We start from the raw sequence: 13,689 nt of genomic DNA on the forward strand, positions 1-13,689 counted from the left end.
TAGAGGCTTAATGTGCGTTTTGAGAGCACCTTCAAGCCCTCGAGAATCCAGGCTAGTTAAAACAATGAAGTTCAACTCTCTTCTTTCTCGGGCTCCTTCATTATTCAATTTGCTGCCCTCAAATGTTCGTAGGGCTTATGTAGGCGTTAATCCAGTAGCAAGATTTAAGTCAGACTTGGACAAGTTTTTGACTAAAATTCCGGATCAACCGTATATTCAAGGATTAGCCAGATCAGCCAACTCCAATTCGTTGGTCGATCAAATAATATATACATAAATAAATAAAAGTCAAGTAAAAAGAATAATCTTCTCGTCTTGAATTGCTGGGATTCCAATCCCGGTAGAGGTAAGGAAGTAAGGATGTGAAGAAACGGATAACCGGAATGACGATCCACAGATACAAGGATGTGGTGACCATCACGCTCAAACAAATCAACGTGAAGTTCATCCATAATTTGGCTTGACAGGTTGTCAGCTGCACAAGATTCACATTGTTGGTTAGGTCGAGATTCCTGGCAACTGGAACAATTTTCAACCATCGATTTAATAGCTGCGGTAATGCCTGGCCAATACACAGATTGCCTGGCGAGATGTTTGGTTGGTTCAATCCTTTGATGACCAGCGTGTGCAGGCAGTTCAGGATAATGGAATGCATGGCATTGGGGATGACTACTTGATGCCGCCAGTATAGGATTCCTTCAAGCAAGGAAAAGGACGACCACACACTTTTGAAGTGTACTATTGGTGTGCCTTAGAGGACTGCTTGGAGTAAAGCTTGGTGTTCCTCTTTTTTCCTCCAAATGTGCCGACTTTGGAGAGAAGGGCATCTTCTGAAGTGATGGAAGCAACTATAAGGATTTTCAAAGCCTCATGAGTTGCAAAGTCTTCTTTGGTGGGATCATCCACCAAATGGAGAGCGGGAAAATGCATCAGCCAGTGTGTGATATTTTCCTTGTTGCCAATTAACCTTGAAGCTATATCCAGACATCTTGATAGGGTAATTTTGTAATCAAATATTTTCAACATTAAGAACAGATTTGTCATTGAAGAGGGACACAAGGGGTCGATGATCAGTGACAACAGTGAACGGTCGGCCCAATAAAAAGAGTCTGCATTTGTGGATTGCCCATATTATTGCCAAAGCCTCAAGTTCAGTCATCGCGTAACAAGTTACAGGATCTTGGAGAAATCTGGAACCGCATTGTATCAACTGAAGGCCGGAGTGTTCCTTTTTGGGGGTTAAACGTAGTACATTGAACAAGAGCCAAGCCCAGACCGACTCGGGAGGCATCTGTGAAAAGAATTGTTTCTTGTTCCGGATCAAGTTGCGCCGTGGCGGGGGGGGGTTGAGGAAAAGGCCGTTTTTACTCCAAGGAACGCGGTGGTATGATTAGCGGTCCATATGAACGATTGGTTTTTTGGAACAAAGGAGATCTCTTAAGGGAGAAGAGATTCCAGCAATATCTGATGAAAATGATCCAATTTGGTTCACGATGCCACAGAAACTACAAAACTTGGTGATTGTTGTTGGTGTGGGAAAGTTCTGGATGGCACGGATTTTTTCAGGATCAGGGGAATGGGATCCTTGACGAATGATATACCCGGCATACTTGATCTCAGTTCTGGCCCAAATACATTTGGAAGAGTTCAAGGTTATCCCGTGTCCTTTGCAACGAGTAAGGACAGCGTGAAGATGTTAAATATGATCTTCATAATTGTCAGAGTAAACAAGGATATTATCCACGATTTTGGCGGTGTTATGTTGACGTCCAGGTAAAGATTGTTGGGATGTTTGTGAGTTGGCGGAGAAAATTTATTTTGTTGAACCTTACTTTGGTTTTGATTGTGCGAGTTACTGGGATGCATAATGTTTTGTTGGATCAAAGCACCAGCTACACCGTGTTTTTGGATCAAGCTTGCGTCGGATTGAGCGACTTTGAGGGTTTGTAACAATTTCACGGTCTCGTGCAAATCTCTGGTGGGCGTGGTGGCAAGGACTTTTGGTTCTTGCCTTATCGTCTCGAATCCCTAGAATCAAGCACGCACGGACGACCGCATTTGAGTCAATTTCACCTACATTTTTGATTTGACGCTTCAATCGAGCAACAGCTTGACGTGTCGTAAGAAGATCGTGCCAATCCACGTTGAGAGATCTCTGATCTTGGAGGTGGCGACGAATTGTATCCAAAATTTGATCAGCGTTAAGTTTCTGGAATGTCGTATGCATCACAAATAATGGATAACATGGATGGTGTCAGAAATGTCCACAGGGTTGATACTTGACGGTCTCTTGGTCTATCAGTTAGACCAGCAACTTTAACACAAATGTTTTAACACGCTCTCCAATCATCAAATTCAAGGATATTGGCATCCAAATCAAGGGTAGGGGGAGCCTTGACTATTGGACGGAAGGTATGATTTGATGCAGAAGAATGTGTTGAATCCATCACAGAACGTCGTATGACTTTCATATGGACGATGTCTGATATTTGTTTGCGGACCAATGACAGGTTTTCACTTGTTTCAACAGAAAGTTTCAAAGCATTCTCCGCGGAAGTGGAAGCATTAGAATCGTCCAGTAGAAATGTAGCTTCAATACAAGCGTTGTACTTTGATAAAGCTTGCTCAGCAGCGAACAATTTGCCTCTGACAACTGCTTGATTTTCGTCAGGAGCCTCGGCTGGATCCACATCACAAATGGACTGAAACGAATGCTCCAAAGCTTTTACGTTCGATGGGCCAATAAAGAGAGATCTTTGATATGTCTCTTGGCTTCGGAAAGATCAGCAAAGGTGTAAGAGTAACCTTGGATCGACATCGCCGAATCACTGTGGGTTTATGGCACATTCGGGTAGATAGTTTGTGGAGGTTTACAGGTTTGAATGTGTTTCAAATTTGGTGATCCACAGGAGTCAACTGCGCCATGCAAAGGTTGTATTTCGTAACTCACGACAAAAGTCACAACACTCCAAAACGGGTTCTTATTTCAGACCATAAACATTGTTAATGATGAGGGAGAGATAATATCATTACAGTGACCTGGATGGCTGTGGGGAAAATGTGTGGCTCCTGAAGAACTTGGTTGACTTGCAAATTCGAAAGTTGAAGCCTCTCAATTTGGCCTTTTGCGACGTCAGGATGGCGTTCGACTCTGTCAGTCACAAGATTATGCTCAGAGTATGTCTGTCCGGGGGACTACCGCCTCCATTTGTGGAATACCTCCATGATGCACATCAAGGGCTAACGACAGTGCTTGAGTCGGACCCAGAGGAGCGTTTAATCAGTTGCAGGGTTGACGTTTGGCAGGGTGACCCGCTCTCCTACCATATCTTCAACTACGTTAAGGCAACTGCCATAGTAGAGATTGACATGAATGTTGGAGTGAAAGTAGGGGTTTGGGATCTCTTGGTGGCCGAAACACCAAGGGGGCTGAGCAGAACATTTGGTCAATTTGAGAGGGCGTTGGGTTTATGTGGTATACAACTCAATCCAAAAAAGTATAAGACACACCAGATTGGAGTGTGGCAAGCTAATGGTGCGTCTACACGAGAAACATTCTGTCACAAAGTTTGCCTACCAATTTCGGAAATGTTTGGTCTTTGACAAACAGTTGATCTCTGAGCCATCTTCACGTGAAACTACCCGATCAAAACGATTTGACAAATATCTTGATTCAGATTTCTAATCAGATGAACTTGCAAGTGATCGTATCATTTCCCAATTGGTCTTTCATTCAATATTTATGTTATGCACGGTAAACAAGATGATTAGTATAATGAACATAGAGAAAACTGAGCAATGAAAATTGAAAAAAAAAGCACTGATGGGCACTGTTTGTTTGTTTGTTTGCTTGTTCGGAGTCAGAAGACAGCTCTCTCGCGCGGCTTGCTTCTGATGACGGGTGTCCCAATTAAGGGATATTCCCGCTCCGTTGTCGCAACCAAACGTGCAACATTAATTATTACCTCACCCTCGGGAATGATAGCAGGTTCGCCCATTTCAGCTGTTAAGGCACCAACTTATGCTGTAATTTAAACACCGCAAAGAAGCTGGACTCGGCTCGCCTGGGATCGAACCAGGATTCGCAAATTGGAAAGCGGTTGCTCTACCAATACGGTACCCCAGCAGCCAGCAAGTCGATACTTTCATTGTCTGGACGGGAGGAGACGAATCCGGATTCCGGAGATAGGTGCTGGTTGGTTGGTTGATCGATCGATCGATCATCATCATTCAATCCTCGATAGTAGATGGAAGTGTGACTACTGAATTAAAGTGGATAGGATGACATCTGATGACTTTGAACATTGGTTGACAACTCAGGCCCCTTCATACTCTAAGTTGAGGTATCTTGTGTCAAAATGAACCACAATCAATACATTTTTCTTTGCTATAAACCATCATGGATCGAATGAGTTAAGTTCTGTACTGGCTGAAAATGGACACCTTGGTTGGAAGGGCTGGGGAGGATGCTGTCGTCCATGAAATGTTTGCTATTGGGCGAACAAACTTTAAACATGTTCAAATCGAGAATTTTTTGTGAAATGCTTGTGAAATGCCAAACAATGTTTGTGAAATGGCTAATTATTTGCCTTGTAGACGCACCATAAGAAGAAATGGTTTGTTGCTCGAAAGCAAATTCTAGCGGCAAACAACGGAAGCATGGTGGAGGCAATCACAATCAGTGAGCGCTAGATACCTTGGAGTCGAATGAGGAGCTCGTGGCGTAGAGACGCCAAGCAATGACAAGCTGGAAACATAATTGGCAAGATTACAGGCGTCTCTTCTTAAGCCCCAGCGCAAGCTCCACGTCATGAGAGGAGTTGTAATTCCGTCATTATATTATCCATTGACCCTGCCGGATTTCCCACCAAGAAGGTGGAAATCTACTGATCGATTGATCAGAAAATATGTCATTGACATTCTTCATTTGCCACATAACACCCCTATTGGGTTCTTTCACGCACGTAACAAGTCTGGGGTCCTGTCCATTTCAAGTGCGGTAGACTCCGGAAGGATAGGATCTCAAAACTGTTTAACAACAAAGATCCGGTGTTACGCTATCTCTCCCAAAACGACACCTTCATTCCGAAGGAACTTAGAAATTATTCCAAACCAGTAATGGTGCGTCTACACGAGAAACATTCTGTCACAAAGTTTGCCTAATTATTTCGGAAATGTTTGGCATTTGACAAACAGTTCATCTCTGAGCCGTCTACACGTAAAACTGCCCGATCAAAACGGTTTGACAAATATTTTGATGTAGATTTCTAATCAGATGACCTTGCAAGTGATCGTATCATTTCCCAATGGGTCTTTCATTCAATATTTATGTAATGCACTGTAAACAATATGATTAGTATAATGGAAAATAGGGAAAACTGAGGAATGAAATTTGAAAAAAACCACCGATGGGCACTGTCATGATGAGAATGTTTCGCTTTCCAAAAAGGTCCTTTATTTTGCCAATTTCAATCTGTGCGGTCATATGTTGGCTGAAACCGATTACTACTTGAAGGCATGTTTTGCCCCGTTCTATGAACTTTACCATAAGCCACCTGATGATTCACTTTTAATAACATTTTTGCTTTTCGAAAGGTTTTCGAACTTCATTTTTCCTATAAATCCTAACCCAATTGTTTGGCAACGAAAACCCGACCAATTTTCCAACTCATTATAATCGTGAATAAATGGACAACAGTTCTCCACGAGTATCATAAACTATTTAATAGCCGAGAACGGGTCGAAATATGACAACGATATATAGTTCAAAGGTCATGTCAGAAACGTTAACACAAATATAGTAAGAGCATTAAACATGATAAAGACAATTTGGATATTTATATGCAGTTAACATTACAGATGGCATTGACTAAAAAGAGTTCAATTTTATAGAACCAATAAGGACCCGCCCACAAGAACAGACGGCATTTCACAGGGAAGGTGATGGTCATGGGCAGCTTTAAAGTGATGACATGTCAGTGGGTAAGACTCGGTCCGTTGAGATCTGACTGATCTGGCTTTCATGGCTAAAACTGGCGGGCGGGAAATGGACGAAAGAGCAGTCAAAAGTGGCTGGCTGGTCCTGATGCTTGGGTCTCAAGGGTGTACGTAGAGGACTGATCATGGCCGTGTGTGTCCGGCCAAGAACCTCCAGGTATGGGCCGATGATTCCGTTGTCTCTGATGATCTGATCCAACTTGTATCGGATTAATCTTCTTGGGACGAGGTCAAGGAATCCATCCATCCATCCATCCATCCATCGAGCTTTGGGTTGGCTCGCTCAAGTCTGGCTCACAGAAGACGGATGTAAAAGATGGGGCCGGGACCATGGCCGGGGCCGTGTCCATGACCGAGCTGAGCCCGAGGACAGGCTCAGGGTGGGTGGGTTAACTGGGGTCGACACTTTCATTGTCTGGACGTGAGGAGATGAATCCGGATTCCGGAGATAGGTGATATGTTGGTTGGTTGATCGATCGATCATCATTCAATTCTCGACGGGAGATGGAAGTGTGACTACTGAATTAAAAGGGGATAGGATGACATCTGATGACTTTGAACATGAATTGACAATTCCAGGCCCCTTCATTCTCCAAGTTGGGGTTATCCTGTGTCAAAATGAACAACAATCAATACATTTTTCTTTGTTATAAACCATCATGGATCGAAAGAGTTAAGTTCCATAATTACTGAAAATGGACACCTTTCTTCCAATGGCTGGGGAGGACGCTGTCGTCCATGAAATATTTGCTCTTTGGCAAACAAACTTTAAACATGTTCAAATCGAGAAATGTTTGTGAAATGCTTGTGAAATGCCAAACAATGTTTGTCAAATGGCTAATTATTTGCCGAATTATTTGCCGTGTAGACGCACCATAACTAGACAGGGCTGTGAAAAGGCGTGGGGGAAAGTTCTCCACAAGCCATGCTCATCATAGCCCTGCCACAGAAGACAGGTCTTTCTGGGTGTTAGATAAGCGTTCAAAACTCTCGGGCATAGAGTAAATCTTTGCCATACATATATGGGGTCTCTCTTTTTGACCCACTCGAGAGCCTCAAGGGGGCGACCAAGCCTCAAAAAGAACTGTAAGACTTGCATTGATCGAGTGGCTAACCTTGGGCATACTCTCTAGGTGTGTCCAAAAGCTCACTAGGCAAGGATCGAACGTCAAAATGAACTGGCCAGAGGCAAAAGGGTTGCGGCGGAAAAGCACGGTTTTAATGTATTCGAAGAGTAGCGAATACCGGTGTCGAAAAGAAAATGATTGTTGCTGATTGCGCCAGCTTAGAAAACGCTAACTTCTCAAAAAAGTTAGGTACCAGGTTGTTGAGATGGAGAATACTGCCATCAATCTCCACAAATCCCTGTTTCTATCGGCAGGGAGCCCGAAATTACATTGGACTGGGGCAGTTATGGACTGGAGGGGTTTTGGGCCTGCAACTCAGCTCGGTTCCTCAAAAACATCGTAGGTATCCCCTCGGGCGCCTGAGAATATATGTCAGTCAGAAATCTCCTCGCCTCAAGAGCAACGTGACATCAAAAACAGTGTCGTGTTGACTAGAGTTCCTAAATTTGGCGTGGTGAAGCTACAAGTAGAATAGACAACGAACATCGTCCCACATGCGTGTCTACGGCGTCGGCAAAGCCACGGGTGGTACTAACAAGGATTTGGTTTGGCTTTTCCCTGGTGGACTTGCCGCCAGAAGGAGATCTAAATTATGAGCAAGTGGTCCTACGGGAGGATATAAGACCAAAATACCTGAACGCGAATGATTCTATGATTACTTTTGAAATTATGAGCGTCATTCGAGGCTTGCCAATTTTTGACAGACAACAATGATCTTTGAAATTGTTTTGGGAGTGTTGGGCATCACTGTTTACTATTATTTGAAATTTCATTGGACATGGAAATTTTGGGAGAATCATCACGTTCCATTCATCAAGCCTTCATTTCGCCATTTCTTATGGGGAAAGGTTCAACTCCCCTGAAAACTTTGGTACTTACTTTTTATCAAACGCCACTCTTGGATGTATGTGATCCAGATTTGGCCAAGCAAATCATGACCAAAGATTTTGATCACTTTGTGGACTCCCAAGGACAGGTAATGAAGTTCATAACCACCTCCCACTTTGTGGACCAATTGTGGGGTCAGCAGTTGACTGCACTTCAAGAGGATCAATGGAAGATCACTCATAACATTTTCACTCCTATATTCACAGCCAGTGAATTGATTCATTCATTTGATTAACAACGACCTGGCGAGAAGCATAGGACAAGAAGCGACCGTGGAACCCCCTTTGAACTGAGGGAGATATTTGGGAAATTTAGCATGGACACAATTGCATCCTGTGCCCTTGGAGTCAATGCCGACTCATTTAAAGATCCAAAACTACTTTTGCCTCCAACCCTTATGTTATGTTTCGCAACTCGACATTCTCCAATTGGAAACTACAGGCTCCGCTGGATCAAGGAGTTCACTAGATATGGAGATGGACAGTGCCCAGAGGGCAGACAACGAAAGGGTAATGTGCACTAGCTCTTCAGTAGGTCAAAAAACGTGTGCGTTTTGTTAAAACCTTGGTATTCAGATCAATAACATTGTCACTAATGTTATTTTCATCATCTTGTCTGGTGATATGTTGTTATCTAATTTAATGTAAAAAGTACCCAGAAATGTAAAATAGCCAATGTATTACACTATTCTAATGTTTGATTCCTCCCTTCTAACCACCATTCTATTTATGGTGATTACTTGAACCGAAATTTAGTTGCTTTTGGCAGGTATGCTAGAGACCCTGAGGTATGCACGCTTTCAGCCATGAAAAATATAATCTAAAAGTGTTGTGATACATAGTTTGTATGGGATTAACAACAAAGAGTCCTTTTGAACAATGAGATAAAAGCGTCCATTGAGAAGTTTTTTTGTTACAAAGCTCTTGCACAAAACTGTTTTGACAGAAACATATCTGATGCATTTAAAAAAGAGGTAACTCAATGGCCTTTTCAAATGCATTTCATAATAAGAAAAACAAGGGTAAACTGATCATGTTTTGGTTTTCTTAATTTCTTCCACTTTTCTGAAGAAAATTCTGATTGATTTGGTTATGGGCAGGTCACCACGCAGGCCAACAACTTTATAGTTTAGGCTCATAATATGGAATGGGGTCCCAAGGCTTAATTACAAACGCTTCACTTTAGTTAATAGAAAATAGGAGTATGGGTCCACTAGTTGGGGTCTGAAGTTGGAAACAGGTTGCTGATGGCTGTCTGGGGATCGAGTTGAAATTCCCACTGGCTTTTTACAACATTTGTAGAAACTCTTAATGCTCTCTCAAGGTGTCATGAATGCCGTTGACAATGTGGGGACTAATGGCCAATGAAATGATTCCTCTTGGTCAGTGATCTGAGAGCAAACAAACTTGGCTTGTCAGTCACTTCAGTTGTCACATAGAAGAGCAAGGGACAACACTTTTGAAGGATTTGACATTCTATTACACAGATTTGCAGTCATGTCAATAATCTCAACTTGTTCAGGCTGGGCAACCTCTTTCTTAGTTCTAATGAATCCACATTAAGCTCCCTAGATTGCTTACATTCTCAAGTCTTGATGACAGGGCTTTGGTCTTTGGATGGCCAAGTCCTGGTAAATTTTGGTCTTTGGATGGCCAAGTCCTGGTAAATAAGGATGGGCGGTCTCTGGGCTGCAAGAAGTAAGGCTGCTTGGGTCACAGTTGGGGACACTTTGCCACCAATGAAGGGTCATTCATGCCTTTCTCTTCAGTTTTGAGTCCTATATGGATCTTGTGATACAATGTGTTCAAATGTAGAACAGACAATCAGAGGATTTTGGATTTGATATCTTCAATGGCTCTAATCCAGTATGAGGGTATGGGTCAGGTTGGCCAACTTCTTGAAATGGTTTGACAAAATGGCAGTGAGGTCAACCCCTAGATAACTTCATATATAGATCGATCTAGGGCACTGAGATTGCACGTTTTCGTCTCAGCTGTCGTTGGTGGAAACAATGTTTCATTTGTAGTCAAGCTACTTAGGACAACTATGGTGCAAATTTGAATTGTTGATGGCTCGTCCAAATTCAAAGTAGAAACCCCTAATAAGACTCCTCGTCAAGCAATTGCTCTCGTCCAGCACGCTTCATAAAATGGGTTTGAATAAGTTGTCAGACCACATTTTTAAGAACGAAATTTTGAAGAGGTTAAAATGGGGCTCAAGTTAAAGTTTTCATCCATGTGGTGGAAACACTTAACTGAAACGCAAGGAACAAGCCTGGGTTCAGGCTGACCTCCAGAGGTGTCAGAATTACCTTGTTTACGTATAGGCGCAATCATGTCGCCCACATTCAAGCACATTGTTGGGAGATTGAAACGAAATTCTGAATGCCTCATCATTGCATTGCAATTTCGGATACATTTTGTTACACTTTCGAGATTTTCAAGATGCGTTGCTAAACAAGGGCAATCACTAGAGTACATGATTTGCTCTACTAATGTCCAAATCTTTTTTTTGAGATGTTACGTGTATTATGCCCTAAAAAGCATGTTTTCTATTATTCTACCACTCTTTCTACTTGTTTATTTGTAAGATTCAAAAGAAATTATGATTAAAGAGGAAGAACAAACGCTTCATGATAATAATTCAACTTGCCTGAAGCAAGATTTAACAAAATATCTTTGTCCCATTTCCACCAGCGTCAGCTGACCTGTAAACATGCTCATGCGGTACAGCTCCTGTTGAACTTAAGCATTTTAGGTATGGTTTTCTATGGGTCAACCCATGGAACTGATAGCTATCCGTTCCATGGTCAACCCAATGGCGGGTCATTGATTAGTACTAACCAGGGATGAGAAATTATTAAAAGCCATTTTCTACCACCTGGCAGAAATTAGTGACAGAAAATGCCCGAAATTGGTCCCAAATAAGTGGCAAAAAATGGCAGAAAATAGGATTCTTTGTATCATTCTGAATCATCTTTTTTGTTATTTACGATCATTTCCGTTAATTTTTAAGCCTACCTGTACGTAGTTTTGACACGTTGGGATGGGTATTTTGCATCGAATGTGAGATACAACCCCTAAACGTCATTGGAGTGTGATCGAGTTTGAATTTTGCCACCGCAATCGATTTGAGTCAGGGATGCCATTTGACCTAAGCTTTTTAAAGTCAAAATGAAGGCAATTGCAATTTGAAAAAGTTATACTTTACTCAAAAACCATTTTGATGGCTATGAAACAAAAACTGTAATTGTTTTGGCTATGCCTCGGATACTGCAAGTGGTCTATGGATACTGCTATCAATTTAATCAACCATCAAACAGTATAAATATCAATATTTGAGGAACATTTCCCATTTCAGCCGATGCTATCAATATGCTTTTTTAGCAAAGGACACTTGAAAAACTTATTCAAACCATATGAACCTTATTGTCTTTGACATCTTTTAGAATCAAGATCGCCCATTCTAAACACCAGCGGCCATTTTTAACCACCTTCCAACAATTTATGCTATTTTTTGCCACTTTCTGCCATTTTCTGTCACTTTCTGCCATTTTCTGCCACTTGTGGCAGAAAGTGGCAGAAATTCGATCAATCTCGATTTTTCCCATCGCTGGTACTACCACACAATGATTTATAAACGGATTACACTTCAGATTTCATGGCACCAGAGCACGGTCGCTTCAAATTTAGCCCTTTCCATGTCTCGCAGCTGTTGACTTTTAGGGTGACTTTGTGTTCAGGGTAGAGCCGTCCTTGGCTGGATCAACGTCGACGAGAAGATGGCAGCTGCATCTGTCCTTCTATGTGTTGGCACAGCCTTTGAGGGGACAACCCTATCAAGACTGGTGAAGATGCCGGAAATTCTCGACCTCCAAGATCCTGACATAAAAGTGGCCAGAATTGGCTTTTCGCCTGACTTCACAAGGATTATCGTCCTCGGTGAACCATCAGATAAGAGTGGTTACCCGATGTACGGAATGACTAAATTACTTATTTGGCATCTTGCCCAATTTGGAGCATGCTTACAAGACTGGCTCCTGTGCCGCGTGCCTGGACATGGGCACCATCGTCATTGCGATGAACAGTTCTGATGGCGTCGTGTGCGAGGATCCTTGTAGTGAAACTGACTGGAGCATTGGACCTGGATTTCCATCTCAATCCATCATCCAAGCATCCCATCAAGCTGCACAAACAGGCTTGGTCATTCATCGCTCTCAGGTTTCCACTGGAGCGAGATTCATCACTGCACCATCACAGAAGCCTTATGAATGGGAGTTTGGAGCGTTTATGCAGGCACTCGCTCGATCCGGATTTGGGCAAGCTGGTCGAGAGATTGGACTAGCATCTGTTGCCCTGGACAATTTCCGAATTCCGGGATTGGAAATAGTTTCCCAAAGAAAAGGCTTTGACAATTTGATCCATTTTTTGATTTTTTTTGAGTATATCTCAAAAAAAGAATGACTTTAACAAATGATGCTTCTGGAATGGCTAAACCCTTAAGATATGTTTCGAAATAAAGTTAGTCGACTCGATCAGCATTGTGATATATGTACGGCTTGGGATCCCCGACGGGGGCTGCTCGCAGGTCGAAATCATCCAATTGTCTGTCATGTAACGGAAGCAAAATACAGCATTTGAATTGCGCACTTCGTGACTTTCACAAGCATTAACATCAGTCTAATACTATATTTTAAGCGGGTTTCGAACCAGGGGAAACGTTGAAATACAGCTAGATTTACACGAAGCAACCACTCGAACAATCAGCACCCCTGTGCATGAAAAGTCCGTTTCTGTCCGAGTTGCAACCTGATTGTTCGAGTGGTTGCTTCGTGTAAATTCCACATTCCTGCCCTACCAAGTAGCTGCACACAGTTACTACTCAGTACTGAAGTAAAATGCCTGCTGTGTATAAGCTGTGTCGATTTTGCTTGGGTAGTCACTCATGTTTAACGACACGATAGATTTTAATGGTAGATCGTTTGTACAAGTTTATACACATATAAATTTACACTATTTACAACACATCCCAATGTCAACCCTTTGCCGTTCAGACCCAGTGGTGGTCAGATGTGACCCACATACCATACCTTACAGAAGAGGCAGACGTAATCCATTGTCGGCAATCCGAGAAACCCCTTGATGGCCAATGTGATTGGCCTGATGAAAGGAGGTCAACCCTGGACATTGGTATGTGAAAATCCTTGTTGCGGTCAGATGCCGTTTAGGTGCAAGGTTAGTTAGTTTGCAGAAGAAGCCGTCACCGTCCACCAAGAGCCCTAGGACAACCCGTTTAGCCTCCATGAGGAAGAGGCTGAAAACAACGTGGTACGGGAAATTTAACCAAAAAGAAGAATCACGCATCACCCTTCATCGAGAACAGTCACATTTTGGTTCTCGAGGAGAGAAGTCTGTTTTGAACCTCTCCGAGTAGTCACCATTAACATTGAAAGTGAAAACAACTCCCATCTTGAAGCTCTTGCTGGTTGTGGAATCGAGAACATTTTGATAGAGTACTGGAGGTTGAGTGTATCTATTTTGAATAAGGACAGTGAAAGCCAACGATTGGAGTCGGGACCCAAGAAGCCGTGCCGAGCCAAGAGGACCTGGGGAAGTGCATGCATAGCATACATCAGTGAGCCAGCATAGGAGAGTTGAAAAGTCTCTGGAGCTGAGTA

Source organism: Tigriopus californicus, chromosome 11, assembly GCF_007210705.1.
Source record: "Tigriopus californicus strain San Diego chromosome 11, Tcal_SD_v2.1, whole genome shotgun sequence".
In the NCBI taxonomy this organism is placed as follows: domain Eukaryota; kingdom Metazoa; phylum Arthropoda; class Copepoda; order Harpacticoida; family Harpacticidae; genus Tigriopus; species Tigriopus californicus.